Source organism: Bubalus kerabau, chromosome 1, assembly GCF_029407905.1.
Source record: "Bubalus kerabau isolate K-KA32 ecotype Philippines breed swamp buffalo chromosome 1, PCC_UOA_SB_1v2, whole genome shotgun sequence".
Lineage (NCBI taxonomy): Eukaryota > Metazoa > Chordata > Mammalia > Artiodactyla > Bovidae > Bubalus > Bubalus kerabau.
In genome coordinates, this window is record NC_073624.1 from 196,359,423 (window position 1) to 196,375,750 (window position 16,328).

General features: G+C 40.6%; 1 long non-coding RNA gene across 1 annotated transcript in view; it reads left to right on the top strand.

Moving 5' to 3' along the window:
* Window positions 1-453: 453 nt before the first annotated feature.
* LOC129642109 (uncharacterized) overlaps window positions 454-16,328 on the top strand; it is a 55,804-nt gene continuing 39,929 nt past the window's right edge. Inside the window, exons 1-2 of the long non-coding RNA XR_008709539.1 lie at window positions 454-861; window positions 10,502-10,663. This is a non-coding gene — a long non-coding RNA (uncharacterized LOC129642109). The remainder of the gene's footprint in view (window positions 862-10,501; window positions 10,664-16,328) is intronic.

A 16,328-nucleotide genomic window follows, 5' to 3' on the forward strand; every position in this document is an offset into this window, starting at 1 on the left:
TTTTACAAAAGTTATTGCTATGTGCTAAGCCTGTTTTTCTGTTGGCTGGGAGTATTGTGTAGATAATAAATCCCCATCAGTGATTTAGCATGTATAAAACACATCAATCCTTTTTATTATAATTTTTTGAACCTTGACATTTATGATAATTTCCTCATATCTACTTAAACCTCTTTCTCTTATGATTGAATTATAAAGTGGATTTTTTGCCCTTGTTGGCTTATCTCATTAGCATATGTTTATCATATATTTTGAAGGTAATCACCATTTTGGAATTTGCACGCAACATTGAATGGATTCCCTAGTCTTAAAAGGTGTGAAGATAAAGGCAACAGTGTCACCCCTCCCCAGTCTAATCCTTAACACCTTGAAAGATTACAAAAGACATTTTGTCACTTGGGTCAATTGGCAAGGATAACATGCCCCCCATCACGTGTCCACAGTTAGTCCGGGAAGGGAGAAGAAATGATGGGAACAGATTTTTACAGGCTCCTCATTTTCAGTGCCTCTGTTTGTTGTCCATCAATCTGTGTCCTGACTTCTAGACTTAAGAAAGCATAGTATCCTAATTGATATTTATAACTGGAAAATCTAGTGATTTACCATTCTCAGAATGACAGCTTGATGTGAAAAAATAATTTAAAAGGAATCATTTTTGAGATTCTAATTATTAAGTAAATTGATAAGGGAGACTCATATTTGGTTAGTGTCCAAGTAATTAAAGTGGCTGCCTCCTTCTTCATTCATGAACTTATACATATGAAGCAGGAGCTAATACTCTTGCTATCATTAAAGATGAATGTGAATCTCCAGAAGATGTTGACATGACTTCTGAATTCTCAAAAAATTGCTACTGAACAGGTACATGATTTTACCATTTATTTGTGTTGTAGAGTACTACACTATTTGCTGTCCTTTGTCAATTTTCAGTATGCTCAGAATGTATTAGTTTACAGAATGTAACAAATCAGAAGTAAATTGTAATACATTTTCTTTGTTTCTTCTATACAGTGTTTTTGCTGTTAGTGGTTTTTGTTGTTCCACTAGAAATCTTGGATTAGTTTATTAAGGAACACAAATTATAGAAAATAATTTTGACACATTACATATATTTGAACTATAATCCTATTAGAGTATTTGAAGAATAGGATTTAAAAATAATGATCTATATGCTGCATAAGGATGAGAATAACTCCAATTTAAGATATCAGCCATACTGGTTTGATAATGTTTAATAATTATTTTCCTCATGGTATTTCTAATTCTTGTAAAAGTCACAGCATATGTAAAACTTTCTAATTTGCTAGTCTTAAAAGCAAGATAGAAAGAATGAGAGAGTCAGACAAAGTGGTCATTGAACACCTTTCTACTGAAGGCTATTCTGTTCTAGGCACTCTGTTAGGTACTGGAAATATAATGCCAAAAACTGTATCTTGCTTCCAAAAACTTACAGTTCAGTGGAGCAGCCAGATGAAATAAAAGCAGGAAAAGAAATAAGAATAATCACAAAATGGTAAATGAAATAAAGAAACCAACAATGTTAATAGTTACCAAAGTAGTGATGGTACAAACTGATTTTTAAATAGACTCTTTGGGGAAAGACTGTCTAAAGAAATTACATTAATGCTGAGACACCAAGACTGACAAGGAGTTAACCATGCCAGTGGCATGTGTAGAGACTGGGAGGTAGGGCTGAGTTTGTAATATCAGTGGACTTATCAGAAGCTGTTGTGGCCAATATCCATGAGCAAAGGAAGAGAGGAGGACATAGAACCATAGCAGAGGGCAGGGAATTCATGAAAAGGCTGAATATTCAATGGCCAGATCATATATAAAAATAAATCTTTGACCTCAAAACCTGCAGCAATCTACCCAGAAAACCAACCCCTTATCTATAATAAACAACCCAGGAAGCCAGCCTGGTATAAATTAGACTTGTAGGAAGCCAGATTGTTATCTCCAGTGACAGTCCAGGAAGCTAAATGATGGCTCCTGTAATAATAGGCTCCAAATGGCCAGGACTTGATTAATAACTTAATAACTGACAGGTTTCTTTCTAATCCCCCCTCCAATTAAGCACCAAGCAGAGAAAGCCAAATATGCATCCATAACCAATTGCATGGGATGCTTCTCTTTTAGTAAGACTGTAGTTTTCCCATTCTCACAGCCTTCATCAAAGACTTCCTTTTTTCCATTACAAAACCTTTCCACTACTCTTCCTGTTTGAGTCTCTGCTCAAATGCAGCTGACTTACTTGCAATAGCATGTTCAGAATAAATAGCCTGATTTGTCTCATAAGAGATGACATAATTTAAGGTAACTCTGTCTGGAATAAGATACTGGAGAGAAATTATGTAAGGTGGGTAGGGAAGACCTAGCTAAGAAGGTGAATATAGTTGTATCCACAACACAGAATAACTCAGCCACTGAAAATATGTTTATAGGACACTAAAAGAAGTTAACATCATTACTCTTCAGTGAAATGCAAATCAAAAATAGAATGAGATACCATTTCACGTCCAAAAGAATGGATAATGGATAAAACAAAAAATTCTGAAAATGATGGTGAGGACCTGAGAATAATTGGAACTAACCCACTCTGTTGGTGAGGATGTAAGATGCTATAACCACTTTGAAAAACGTGATTTCTATAAAGGTAAATACACTCAGTGACTCAGTAATGAAAACGTATGTCCACAATATGGCTTGTACAAGAGTTTTCATATAGCATCCTTACAAGCTGGAAACTACTGCATGTTCTTCAATAGGAGAAAGTGCAAATTAGCTATAGTATATTCTCTTTGCAGTGCCATGGACTGTAGTCTACCAGGCCCATCTGTCCATGGAATTCTCCAGGCAACAATACTGGAGTGGGTAGCCATTCCCTTCTCCAGAGGATCTTTCCAATCCAGGGATTGAACACAGGTCTCCCACGCTGCAGGCACATTCTTTACTATCTGAACCACCAGGGAAGCCCCATACAAAAGAATACTACTCATTAATGAAAAGGAACAAACTACCATATCCAACACCATGATCAAATCTTAAAAATGTTAGATTGAACTAAAGAAGCCAGACTCAAAAGAATCCATGCGGTACAATAAATATTCCATTTATATGAAATTCAAGTCCAGCCAAAAACATTCTATGGTAATAAAAATCAGCAAGTTGATACCTCTGAAGTGGTGGTGGTTCTAATTGTCTAGAGAGAAGGATAAGAGAAATTTCTAAGGGTGCTGATGGTTATGTTTTATATTTTGATTTAAGCTTTTGGTATGTGGATGTATACACATGGCAAGTCATTGAGCTGTGCATTTTTATTGTATATGAGATAGACTATTATAATAATCAGATCAGATCAGATCAGTCGCTCAGTCGTGTCCGACTCTTTGCGACCCCATGAATCGCAGTACGCCAGGCCTCCCTGTCCATCACCAACTCCCGGAGTTCACTCAGACTCACGTCCATTGAATCAGTGATGCCGTCCAGCCATCTCATCCTCTGTCGTCCCCTTCTCCTCCTCTGTCGTCCCCTTCTCCTCTTGCCCCCAATCCCTCCCAGCATCAGAGTCTTTTCCAATGAGTCAACTCTTTGCATGAGGTGGCCAAAGTACTGGAGTTTCAGCTTTAGCATCATTCCTTCCAAAGAAATCCCAGGGCTGATCTCCTTCAGAATGGACTGGTTGGATCTCCTTGCAGTCCAAGGGACCCTCAAGAGTCTTCTCCAACACCACAGTTCAAAGGCATCGATTCTTCGGCACTCAGCCTTCTTCACAGTCCAACTCTCACATCCATACATGACCACAGGAAAAACCATAGCCTTGACTAGACGAACCTTTGTTGGCAAAGTAATGTCTCTGCTTTTGAATATGCTATCTAGGTTGGTCATAACTTTCCTTCCAAGGAGTAAGCGTCTTGTAATTTCATGGCTGCAGTCACCATCTGCAGTGATTTTGGAGCCCAGAAAAATAAAGTCTGACACTGTTTCCACTGTTTCCCCATCTATTTCCCATGAAGTGATGGGACTGGATGCCATGATCTTCGTTTTCTGAATGTTGAGCTTTAAGCCAACTTTTCACTCTCCACTTTCACTTTCATCAAGAGGCTTTTGAGTTCCTCTTCACTTTCTGCCATAAGGGTGGTGTCATCTGCATATCTGAGGTTATTGATATTTCTCCCGGCAATCTTGATTCCAGCTTGTGTTTCTTCCAGTCCAGCGTTTCTCATGATGTACTCTGCATATAAGTTAAATAAGCAGGGTGACAATATACAGCCTTGATGTACTCCTTTTCCTATTTGAAACCAGTCTGTTGTTCCATTTCCAGTTTTAACTGTTGCTTCCTGACCTGCATACAAATTTCTCAAGAGGCAGATCAGGTGGTCTGGTATTCCCATCTCTGTCAGAATTTTCCACAGTTTATTGTGATCCACACAGTCAAAGGCTTTGGCATAGTCAATAAAGCAGAAATAGATGTCTTTCTGCAACTTTCTGCTTTTTCCATGATCCAGCGGATGTTGGCAATTTGATCTCTGGTTCCTCTGCCTTTTCTAAAACCAGCTTGAACATCAGGAAGTTCACGGTTCACATATTGCTGAAGCCTGGCTTGGAGAATTTTGAGCATTACTTTACTAGTGTGTGAGATGAGTGCAATTGTGCACTGGTTTGAGCATTCTTTGGCATTGGCTTTCTTTGGGATTGGAATGAAAACTGACCTTTTCCAGTCCTGTGGCCACTGCTGAGTTTTCCAAATTTGCTGATGTATTGAGTGCAGCACTTTCACAGCATCATCTTTCAGGATTTGGAATAGCTCAACTGGAATTCTATCACCTCCACTAGCTGTTCGTAGTGATGCTTTCTAAGGCCCACTTGACTTCACATTCCAGGATATCTGGCTCTAGGTCAGTGATCACACCATCGTGATTATCTGGGTAGGACACTATAAACTAAAAGTTAATTTGGAAAAGAAAAAAATGATTTTTATAGGGGAAAATGTTTGCTATAAACTTGTCAGTAAATGAGAGAGCTACAAACTTGAATGTACAGTAGGAACTGATATTTTACTGTGCTGTGCTTAGTTGCTCAGTCATGTCTGACTCTTTGTGACCCTGTGGATTGTAGCCTGCCAAGCTCCTTTATCCATAGGATTCTCTAGGCAAGAATACTGGAGTGGGTTGCCATGCTCTCCTCCGAGGGATCTTCCCAACTCAGGGATCAAACCCAAGTCTCCTACACTGCAGTCAGATTCTTTACCATCTGAGCCACCAGGGAAGCCTAAGAATACTGAAGTGGGTAGCCTATCCCTTTTCCAGGGGATTTTCCCAACCCAGGAATCTAACTGGGGTCGCCTGCATTGCAGGCAGATTCTTATCAATTTAGCTACCAGGGAAGCCCCATGACCTAATCCTAATCCATGTGGAATGAATGGAAATAACAGAATTTGAGGAAATGTGCTGTGATGCTAATTGTGATTAACATTGTTGCTGGTAGGATTATTGGTGATTTTTATTAAACATGATTATTTTAGGTAGCTGATCAACTATTAATAATTTAAAGGAGAGTATCAAAAGAAAAAATACATGTAATAAATATTATATTTTATTTAAACTTTCAACCTATAAATATGTATTTATTTCCTAGATTTTTCTTGAAAAGTACAGCTTTTTTTTTTTTTAAGTTCTGCTAATAGGAGTTTTTTTTTTTTTTTTCTTGTCATAAAAACTATTTTGCTTTGGCTTCTTTAGTAAGGATTTAAAGAGGTTTGGAAACAATCAGTACAGATTATTATGATTAAAAAAGTGATTATACCCACACTTAACTCAATAGCAAATTTTAATTACTTGTCTTTATCAAGTCTTTCCAAAGAATTCAAATTATTTTTATAGACTCAATAGCTCTCCTTTCATACTCATATTTTCTTGGTTTATGTGACATGTAATTATACTCCATAAACACATTAATAGGTACAACTGGCATAAATGAGTTTGTGAATAAATAACCTTATTCTGGTGAGCATACAAATCAACCAGTGAGAGGAGACTTTGTAAATATGTCAGAGAAAGGTTTGCCAGCCACGAGCAAGCTCAGTATCCTCTGGCTTTAGTCAGTATGCTTTACAGAGAAAATGAAGAGTGCTGATTAATCCAGCAAGTCTGTTAAGTGGGTATCAGTTAAGAAAACTTCTATTTCCAGCAATGATTATAATTTTCTAATCAGGAAAAGCAGGCATTTACATTATTTAAAGCTTACATTATTAGTGTCAAAGTTATTAATACAAGTAAAAACCATTTAAAAATGATTTTTGAATGAACTCTGTAAATTCTGAAACTTTGTGAGACTACTGCATGTTCTTAGGACTCATTTGACATACGTTTACCTCTGAATTTTGGGGAAGGGGGACACATAAAGGACATTGGTAAATTCTTTAGATCATGAGTTGAAATTCTTCAAGGACAGAATGTTGAGGATCTACACTGAAGAAAGCTTTGGGATGATGGCTTTCAGGAAATATGACAATATATCCTTAGCCCAGGGATAGTGTGTGAACTTCTGCCTGGCTCGGACCGTAGCAGAAGGACGGGTTGGAAGTGAGGAATAATCCATGCTAAAAAGTGTATGGCTTTGGGACGAGCCAGTTGGGGCTTGCACTCCTAGCTTTTCCAGTTTGCTTTGTCATGCACTTTGGGAACTTCACTTTATGAGCCTAAATCCTGACCTGTAAAATTTCAAGTATAATTATCCAAATTAGAGTTGCTAGTATAAGGCTAAAATGAGATAATTTATCTAAAAGTTAAGAGAAGTGTTCAGTGCACTGAAAATGCTTAAAAAATCATTCTCATCCCTCCAACCCTACTCCATCCTAAATGTCCTTCAAAAGTGTTGAGCCAAATGAGTGGCCTTATACCTTTTTTGTGAGGTTTTATTTGTACCTCTTAAGTGGTCAGTGCAAAGAAATAGAGGAAAACAATAGAATGGGAAAGACTAGAGATCTCTTCAAGAAAATGAGATACCAAGGGAACATTTCATGCAAAGATGGGCTAAATAATGGACAGATATGGTATGGACCTAACAGAAGCAGAAGATATTAAGAAGAGGTAGCAAGAATACGTAGAACAACTGTACAAAAAAGATCTTCACGACCCAGATAATCATGATGGTGTGATCACTTTCCTAGAGCCAGACATCCTGGAATGTGAAGTCAAGTGGGCCTTAGGAAGCATCACTATGAACAAAGCTAGTGGAGGTGATGGAATTCCAGTTGAGCTACTTCAAATCCTAAAAGATGATGCTGTGAAAGTGCTGCACTCCATATGCCAGCAAATTTGGAAAACTCAGCAGTGGCCACAGGACTGGAAAAGGTCAGTTTCACTCCAATCCCTAAGAAAGGCAATGCCAAAGAATGCTCAAACCAGTGCACAATTTCACTCATTTCAAATGCTAATGAAGTAATGCTCAAAATTCTCCAAGACAGACTTCAACAATACGTGAAACATGAACTTCCAGATGTTCAAGCTGGTTTTAGAAAAGGCAGAGAAACCAGAGATCAAATTGCCAACATCACTGGATCATCAAAAAAGCAAGGGAGTTCCAGAAGAAACATCTATTTCTGCTTTATTGACTATGCCAAAGCCTTTGACTGTGTGGATCACAATAAACTGTGGAAAATTCTGAAAGGGATAGGAATACCAGACCACCTGACCTGCCTCTTGAGAAATCTGTATGCAGGTCAAGAAGCAACAGTTAGAACTGGACATGGACCAACAGACTGGTTCCAAATAGGAAAAGGAGTACGTCAAGGCTGTATATGGTCACCATGCTTATTTAACTTATATGCAGAGTACATCATGAGAAACGCTGGGCTGGATGAAGCACAAGCTGGAATCAAGATTGCTGGGAGAAATATCAATAACCTCAGATATGCAGATGACACCACCCTTATGGCAGAAAGTGAAGAGGAACTAAAAAGCCTCTTGATGAAAGTGAAAGTGGAGAGTGAAAAAGTTGGCTTAAAGCTCAACATTCAGAAAACGAAGATCATGGCATCCAGTCCCATCAATTCATGGCAAATAGATAGAGAAACAGTGGAAACAGTGACAGACTATTTTTTTGGGCTCCAAAATCACTGCAGATGGTGACTTCAGTCATGAAATTAAAAGATGCTTACTCCTTGGAAGAAAAGTTATGACCAATCTAGACAGCATGTTAAAAAGCAGAGACATTACTTTACCAACAAAGGTCCATCTAGTCAAGTCTATGGTTTTTCCTGTGGTCATGTATGGCTATGAGAGTTGGACTATAAAGACCGTTGAGAGCTGAAGAATTGATGCTTTTGAACTGTGGTATTGGAGAAGACTCTTGAGCGTCCCTTGGACTGCAAGGAGATCCAACCAGTCCATCCTAAAGGAAATCAGTTCTGAATATTCATTGAAAGGAACGATGTTGAAGCTGAAACTCCAATACTTTGGCCATCTGATGCGAAGAACTGACTCATTTGAAAAGACCCTGATGCTGGGAAAGATTGAGGGTGGGAGGAGAATTGGATGACAGAGGATGAGATGGTTGGATGGCATTACCGACTCAATGGACATGAGTTTGGGTATGCTCTGGGAGTTCGTGATAGACAGGGATGCCTGGCGTGCTGCAGTCCATGCGGTAGCAAAGAATCAGACATGACTGAGCAACTGAACTGAACTGATGTGAGGCTATCCCCCATGTGTTCCTGAGATATACAGGCAAATTTTCTCATTGGTTTAACTTATGAAACAAAGATTTTTCAGGGTGAGAGAAACCAGACAGCATGCACACCTGTTTGCTTTCTCTCCTTCTGTTTACTGATCAACTCAGGGTACTGCTGAGCTTTGTGCCTCCCCCATGCCCTAGAACTCCTTCACCCAAGTAGCATTTATTGGTTTCCTATGAATAACTCCTGTGGACACTTTGAGTGCTTATTTTCCTCTAAGGATATTTGAGACTTTATCTTCTTGACACTTTCTGTTCTTTGGCTTCCATAACAAGTCTTCTGCTTTACTTCCTGCCCTCTTGTGGCTAAATTTTAATCTCTGTTTATTGACAATGCTTTCTTGACTCATTTCATTATTACTGTTATTTGCCAAGCTACTTTTCTAACTCTGACATGTCATTTTCCTGAATGATCTTACAGATTGCCATAGGTTGTACCCAAAACTTGGTGTGAACTAGAGATTATTTAGAATTTAAGATCCTTATATTTCCCTGCCTACTGAAATCAACAACATCAGATCAGATCAGTCGCTCAGTCATGTCCTACTCTTTGCGACCCCATGAATCGCAGCACGCCAGGCCTCCCTGTCCATCACCAACTCCCAGAGTTCACTCAGACTCATGTCCATCGAGTCAGTGATGCCATCCAGCCATCTCATCCTCTGTCGTCGCCTTCTCCTCCTGCCCCCAATCCCTCCCAGCATCAGAGTCTTTTCCAATGAGTCAACTCTTCGCATGAGGTGGCCAAAGTACTGGAGTTTCAGCTTTAGCATCATTCCTTCCAAAGAAATCCCAGGGCTGATCTCCTTCAGAATGGACTGGTTGGGTCTCCTTGCAGTCCAAGGGACTCTCAAGAGTCTTCTCCAACACCACAGTTCAAAAGCATCAATTCTTTGGCGCTCAGCCTTCTTCACAGTCCAACTCTCACATCCATACATGACCACAGGAAAAACCATAGCCTTGACTGGACGAACCTTTGTTGGCAAAGTAATGTCTCTGCTTTTGAATATGCTATCTAGGTTGGTCATAACTTTCCTTCCAAGGAGTAAGCGTCTTTTAATTTCATGGCTGCAGTCACCATTTTCAGTGATTTTGGAGCCCCCCAAAATAAAGTCTGACACTGTTTCCACTGTTTCCCCATCTATTTCCCATGAAGTGATGGGACCGGATGCCATGATCTTCATTTTCTGAATGTTGAGCTTTAAGCCAACCTTTTCACTCTCCACTTTCACTTTCATCAAGAGGCTTTTGAGTTCCTCTTCACTTTCTGCCATAAGGGTGGTGTCATCTGCATATCTGAGGTTATTGATATTTCTCCCGGCAATCTTGATTCCAGCTTGTGTTTCTTCCAGCCCAGCGTTTCTCATGATGTACTCTGCATAGAAGTTAAATAAACAGGGTGACAATATACAGCCTTGACGTACTCCTTTTCCTATTTGGAACTCGTCTGTTGTTTCATGTCCAGTTCTAACTGTTGCTTCCTGACCTGCATACAAATTTCTCAAGAGGCAGATCAGGTGGTCTGATATTCTCATCTCTTTAGAATTTTCCACAGTTTATTGTGATCCACACAGTCAATAAACTGAAACACATTCTTGTTTCTCAGCTCTATCTTTATTTACCCATTTTAGGAAAATAGTACTTCCTGTATTTCCTATTTTGTTGAATGACAAATCAACAAATTGTTAGGGGAAGCACACTGACTGAAACCACCCACCCTGGCCAGGCACCATAGTAACCATTTGCATGAATTGTTTTGTAACAGGAGGTCCTGGTAAGGAACACAGAACTAATAAGCCACCACCAGCAGGAAGAGTTCGAGAAAGATCGAAAGAAGACACCACATGTTTGACCACCTCCCAGAATCCTCACTGGCATCCATCTTGGCTGAACAAGGCATGAACCACTGGGAAGGACTCTGGGTCAGGTAAACTAATCCCATCACCATAAAACCTGAGAGTGCAGCCACATGGCAGAGCAGTTCTCCTGGGTTCCATTACCCTACTGCTCTCAGCCTAGGGGCCCTTTCCCAATAAAATCTCTTGCTTTGTCAGCACATATGTCTCCTTGAACAATTCACTTCTGAATATTAGACGAGAGCCCAGTTTTGGGCCCTGGAAGGGGTCCACCTTCCTGCAACAAATGGTAACTCTGGCAGGGAGTCTTCTTTGCTGCGACTGACATCCTGACCACTCGGGGTACTCAGGGACCAGCTTGCCCACCAACGGACCAGACCCAGCAGCCACACCTGGGACCCTTTAGTCCCTGGTCTCTTCCTGATGTGGGCAACTGCCAGAGTACCCTGACTGGGTAAGGAACAAGAGACTCTATTGACTTCTCTCCCCTTCCTTCTCTTTTCCCTCTCCTTAACCCTTCCTATCCTTCCCCTTTTTTCTAGTCCCCTGGTCCCAGACGCAGGAATCTGGTCGAAGGGCCTCAGCCTGAGCTGAGGATTGGAGACTGGTCATCTCCTCTTGGCAGAGAAACTGAATTCTGGTTCTGTTCTGGTCTGGTTTCTGGTAGGGCCAAGTTCCAGTCCTCCCTTCTCTGGAGGCCCAGGGTAAAGTCTCATAATGCCTGGGTATCTGCAGGTGGCAGGAGATGTCAGTAAGCCCACCCCTTTTGCCCTCCTCTCCTGCCTCCTCCCCCTTCTTCTTTCAACCTGGCTTCCTTTTCTCACTTTGAAATCTTTGAAGACTTAAGGTATTTTCATTTACTCTGTTAGATATGAAGTTCTGTGTCTCTAGGAGGTTTTCTGAGAGACTGTAATCTTGTATTTAAGGGAGGGTCTGATTAGGACTGCCAAGTCTATGTGTGTGTATTATACTCTGTGTTCCTTGTTGCGATTTGTGGTGGCCATTTTGCTTTGTCTGGCTACCGTTTGGTTTAGACCTGTTGCCGTTTTCTTAGAACTTGATTTTCTTTCCCTGTGCCTTGAGACCAGGGACACTTATCTAGACCTGTTGCCATTTTCTTAGAACTTGATTTTCTTTCCCTGTGCCTTGAGACCAGGAACACTTATCTAGACCATCTCTAACTCCTGAGACTGAGGAAAAATGGGAAAAAGCGTTTAAAAATTTTATTTATTCAACTGCTATTTATAAACTAGTAAATTTTGTATTGTAATATCTAATTCATGACTAAGCTCAGAAAATGAAGCTAGATCTTGCTTGTGTCTGTCTGAATATGTCTCAGTATGTCTTTGTCTCTGGATAATATTTTTGAGTTAATTTGTAAATGAGCTCTATTTAATTGGCTTAAAGAAAAGTAAGCACTTACAAATCAAATAATTCTAAATTAAACAATGAATTCCTGGTTCATGTGAACTGGGAAATATTCAGTATTAAATACCTGATATTAATAATGTTTGTTTGTTGATCTAACTAATATAGACATGTCTTAGAGTAATTAACATTAAGTAGAATTTTTTCATTGTACCTAAGTTTAATATAAGTTAAATATTATTATATCTGTTACAAATTTGTAAACAAGGAAATTACCTCGAGTGAAGAAACTTCTAAAAAATGTAAATGAGATATGAGCTTTTAGATAAACTCTATTAAGAATAATTATGCTTTAGAAATGTCTGTCTAAAATAGTCTCTCTGGATTGGGGTAACTTGAAAATCTAAGGGTTGTGCTAAACTAAGTTTTGGAAGTCTATTGAATAGCTAGGTCATTTCCAAATAAAATAAGATTTTGAAACATTTACTACTAAATACTAATTTCCTTTTACAGAGAAACTAAAGAGATTTGGGACGATAAATGAATAATGTTTGGTCCCATTCAAAAAATGTTCTAAGAAAGCAGAGGTTTTAGAAATTATCACTGGTATTTATGTTCACCAATAAACTGGTAATATACAAATCAGTTCTTGTTTGCTTAAGGAAAGGAGGAAGTGTGTTTTCAGTAAAAGAAGGTATGCTGCTACTAAGTCGCTTCAGTTGTGTCCTACTCTGTGCGACCCCATAGATGGCAGCCCACCAGGCTCCCCTGTCCCTGGGACTCTCCAGGCAAGAACACTGGCTGCTGCTGCTAAGTCGCTTCAGTCGTATCCGACTCTGTGCAACCCCACAGACGGCAGCCCACCAGGCTCCCCCGTCCCTGGGATTCTCCAGGCAAGAACACTGGAGCGGGTTGCCATTTCCTTCTCCAATGTGTGAAAGTGAAAAGTGAAAGTGAAGTCGCTCAGTCATTTCCGACTCTTAGTAACCCCATGGACTGCAGCCCACCAGGCTCCTCCATCCATGGGATTTTCCAGGCAAGAGTACTAGAGTGGGGTGCCATAAAAAATACTAAAAAGAGTTATGCATGATCAGGATTTTCTAAAATTGGATTATAACTAGTTAGATAAATGGATTTTGTTAGGAATGACACTGCCATAGGAAAACTGGTTAGGGCCAACTAGGTCCAAGATGGCGGAGTTGACTTTCACTAGACCTTGAGCCTTGATATATATGCCCATTTTGACATATCAACAAGCTAAATGAGAGAACAAGATGGCGGAGGAGCAGGTGGATGTGGAGTACATCTCTCTCCACGGATAGATCAGGAATACACCTTTAGACACAGAAGTGCATACAGAACACCAGCTGAGAGCAGACAGGAGTACCTGACCAGAGGAAAAGAATATATAGAACCACACAAAACTCGGTAGGATGAAGGAACTAGGGGGAAAAACAGGAGTGTTAGTAGGGCTGGAACTGCCCTCGGTGGGTGGGGGAACTGAAGCAGGGGTCCGATCCCCACATCAGGGCAATTGTCTGAGTTAGAGGAGAAACATTTAAGGCTGAGAGTGAAACAGCTGATCTGTGGCAGCCTAAATAGAATGAGAATAAGACAGTCCTTGCCGCAGTCATACATACCCCAGACAGGAATGCTGGTCCCCTGGAAGGTACAGCAGCTGGGAGCTAGAGTTTAGGGACTGTGGAGCAATCCCAGGGCGAGGGCTGCTATTGATCACAGAAAGACAGATTGAGGGGATGTGAGGGGGGAGATTGTAGGGGGAACTGCCTGTGGAGGAAAGCCAGGCAGCAAGGTGATACTGCTGAGTCACGTGTAGGGGGTGGAGCCATCACCGTAGCCTCTCTCCCCCCACAGGCCAGCATCTGCAGCTGAACAATAGAGAGGTTGGCCCATCAAACGCCTGAACTACAGAGTAGGACCCCACTCAGGGTGCCCCTTTAAGTGCCTGATAAGTCCATTTACAGACTAGGACACCAGCCAGGGGGGCCCCCTCTATGTGCCTGATGTGACGAACAACAGAGAAGGACCCCAGGCAAGGGAGCCCTCTTAAGTGCCTTCATGGGCAGAGCTACGGAGAAAGACTGGCCAAAGAGGCCTTCTGATCACCAGCTATAAGAGGCTTGGAAAATGACTCCAATAGGGCCATTAACTCCTGCAGCAGAGAGTGTCCCTCCACACTTGGATCTCCTTGCAGTCCAAGGGACTCTCAAGAGTCTTCTCCAACACCACAGTTCAAAAGCATCAATTCTTTAGCACTAACTTTCTTTATAGTCCAACTCTCACATCCATGTCTCACAACATGACTACTAGAAAAACCATAGCTTTGACTGGGTGGACCTTGTCAGCAAAGTAATGTCTCTGCTCTTGAGTATGCTGTCTAGGTTGATCATAGCTTTTCTTCCAAGGAGCAAGCGTCTTTTAATTTCATGGCTGCAGCCATCATCTGCAGTGATTTTGGAGCTCAGAAAAGTCTTTCACGGTTTCCTTTGTTTCCCCATCTGTTTGCTGTGAAGTGATGGGACCAGATGCCATGATCTTCGTTTTTTGAATGTTGAGTTTTAAGCCAGCTTTTTCACTCTCATCCTTCACTTTCATCAAGGGGCTCTTCATTTCTTCTTCACTTTCTGCCATAAGGGTGGTGTCATCTGCATATCTGAGGTTATTGATATTTCTCCCAGCAATCTTGATTCCAGCTTGTGCTTCATCCATCCTGGCATTTCACACGATGTACTCTGCATATAAGTTAAATAAGCAGGGTGACAATACACAGCCTTAATGTACTGTATTCCTTTCCCAATTTGGAACCAGTCTGTTGTTCCATGTCTTGTTTTAACTGTTTCTTCTTGGCCTGCATACAGATTTTTATATGGTACTAAATATGCTCTGAACCACTGACAAACATGTATCCTGCATCCCATTTACTGAATACATAGATCTGTGGCTACTATGGGCTGCATTTTGTCTCCCCTAAATTCATATATTGATATTCTAAAACCCAGTACCTCAGAATGTAATTGTATTTGGAGATAGAGCCTTTAAAGAAGTAATTAAGGTAAAATAAGATCATATGGGAGGGTCTTAATCCAAGTGACTGATTTCCTTATAAGAAGAGATTAGGATATAGATACTCAATGAGAGTGGAGAAGGGAATGGCAACCCACTCCAGTGTTCTTACCTGGAGAATTCCAGGGACGGGGGAGCCTGATGGGCTGCTGTCTATGGGGTCGCATGGAGTCGGACACAACTGAAGTGACTTAGCAGCAGCAGCAGCAGCACACAAGGAGAGAAGGCCATATGAAGACACTGAATGAAGATGGCCTTCTACAAGCCAAGGAGAGAGAAACTTCAGAAGGAATCATCCAAGCTGTCACTTTGATATTGGAGCTCCAGTATGAGAAAATTAATTTAAAGTCACCCAGTCAGTACTTTGCTGTGGCAGATGATGAGTCACATCTCTATTACATTTAATGACACAAAAATCTCCATGAATCTTGACTTTGCTGGGGAAAAGGAACAGAATTTGCAACCCAAAGATATGTCTCCTAGGCAAAAGATCATTTTAGGCTGATCAGTTTTAAGGAATGGTACAGGAGGAACCCTGAAAACTGAGTACAAGAAATACTTTGTAAGAGACACTTGCATGTATAATGAAAATCTTCATTTATAAAGGAAGAGCTTCTCCCTCACAATGGCAGAAAGAGGAGGGTATTCAAATCCCTAGAAACTCATCAATGGAGAAGGCTAGGACTTAAACCTACATAACAGCTTTGCCCTTGTTCACTGTGCTTTTCCTGGTAGCCTCCCATAAATGACTCTCCACCTCCCACATCTTCATTTGTCTTTAGCTGAATATAGTATTTAAAGTGATGACTTCTGCCATTTCAGAGAGTTATTCAGTTTTCCTGTGTGCCTCCCACGCATACAAGAGGTATACATGTTATTCAACTTTTAGGTTTTTTCCTCCTCTTAATCTGTCTTATATCAACTTAATTACTACACCCTCCAAAGAACCTAGAAGAGAAGGAGGAAAAAAAATTTCCCCTCCAATACTGGTTAATGAACCTCAGTAGTCAGAAGGTTGGCAATCTCAAGCTGCTGTCCTCCCATAACACGGCCTACATTCTCCATCCCCCATGGGGTCATCTGGCAGAATGGTTAGGGGAGGGCAAAAGTCAAAGAAATCTGAGACACATAGCTTTTTTAAAGAGACTAAAATAACCAAAGAGACTTGTTAAATTATTATATTTAAGGTTAATAACAGATACAACATTGTTATGTATTTTCCTGCTCATGAGCAGGAGAAGGTTGATGGGGAAGATTGACAACAAATACACAAAATAGAAATGT